Source organism: Arvicanthis niloticus, chromosome Y, assembly GCF_011762505.2.
Source record: "Arvicanthis niloticus isolate mArvNil1 chromosome Y, mArvNil1.pat.X, whole genome shotgun sequence".
Lineage (NCBI taxonomy): Eukaryota > Metazoa > Chordata > Mammalia > Rodentia > Muridae > Arvicanthis > Arvicanthis niloticus.
The window spans coordinates 6483123-6484695 of record NC_133431.1 but is presented as its reverse complement, the minus strand read 5'-3'; the positions used below and the strand labels follow the sequence as shown (position 1 = coordinate 6484695).

Sequence of the window (1573 nt, the reverse complement as noted above, 5' to 3'; positions counted from 1 at the left end):
GCTCAGTTTGTTTTCTTTTATGTCTTTGGAGACTACAGAGATATGCACAGGCTTTACCACATTCATTACATCTGTAAGGTTTTCTCTAAAGCGTGTGTTCCTGTGAGTCTGTGGAGAATACAGTGACATGCAAAGGCTTTATGACATTGACTACATTCATAAATTTCACTCTGCACATTTTCTTTTGTGTATTCAGAGATGACTGTGTCCTGGAAAGGCTTTACCTCATTCATGACATTCAGTTTCTCTCCAGTATATGTTCTTTTATGTAATGGGTGATGACTGTGCAGTGCAAGGGCTTAGCACCTTGATGACACTGAGTCACTCTCTTGAATGTGTTCTATTGTGTAGTCACAGATAAAAGAGTATTGTCAGTTTTTCCCCAGTGATTACATTAATGAGGATTCTCTCCAGTGTAATTTCTTTGTGTATGTGTAAAAAACTATGACATGCAAAGGCTTTACCACATTGTTAATATTCCATTAGGTTTTTAATCATAAAAACTTAACTATTCATAGGCCCGCTCCCACCCCACTTCTAACGTAAATTTTTAGAAATTTTAAACTTCAGTATCATCATAACTTTCGTTTTCCTGACCTAAAGTTCGATATCGATGGCGTAACACTAAAAGCTGAACAGCACTTACCCTTTCTCTAACAAAAGTTCACCAGCCTGGATGAAGAAAAATCAATGTAAGAAAGACCCCTACAGATATCAGGGTCCCCAGTGTCACGGCCCCCGTCAGTATTGTCTTTACTGACATCCAGTTTCCTTCCTGTAGACACCATGTCTTTTTCAGGGCCCTGTTCGTGTACAGGGCTGTGAACTCCGTCCAGCCGCCATTGTTGTGGATCCAGTCAGCCAGGTGTATTTCTAGATAGGCCACCATCCAATCCTGTATCTGCCTCACCAATGGCTCTAAGTTTTTGTCGATACTCTCAGCACACAGGGCCGCCCCAAAGACAAAGAATGCCACAAGACGGCCCCAATTGGGGCCTCCTTGGAATAGTTCCTCGGAAACCTGGATGAAGTATTGTTGGGCTGAGCCTGGGGTCACATGTAGTTGAGCAACCAGCTCAGAGAGGGTGTGCCGGAAGCGGGTCTCAAATGCATCTCCAGCCGCCCGCATGGCTTGGTGTAGCGGGTCGGCTCTTGGGCCTTCTCCTGGGCCAGCTCCTCGGACATAACCCTTCTGCCTTAGCTTGTAGCCTACAAAGTCGGCCACTAGAGCCCGTGTATCTGGGGTTGAGGCTGGGGTCGTCATCAGGTGCATTCAGCTGGGTTCCAAGTTTTCAGCTCAGTGATGTCAGACTGTGTTTCCTGCTTGGAACTGGTGCTCAGGCCTCCGGTCTCATATGTTGAGCCACCTCGAACGCTTTCATGTGGGCAAACATGGATTTGGAAAGAACAATATTAGGATTGAGTGCCCTGAAGAAAAAAGAAAATAGAAAAAAAAGAAAGAAAAACAAGGGAAAAAAAGAAAGAAAAAAGAAAAAAAAGAAAGAGAAAATAAATAGAACAAAAGAAAAAAGAAAGAAAAATAGAAAAAAAATGAAAAAAAAAGGAAAAAAGA

At 43.0% G+C, this 1573-nt stretch overlaps 1 pseudogene; it reads right to left on the bottom strand.

Moving 5' to 3' along the window:
* Nucleotides 1-664: 664 nt before the first annotated feature.
* Nucleotides 665-1311, bottom strand: LOC143437241 (bcl-2-like protein 2 pseudogene; annotated as a pseudogene).
* Nucleotides 1312-1573: the final 262 nt, after the last annotated feature.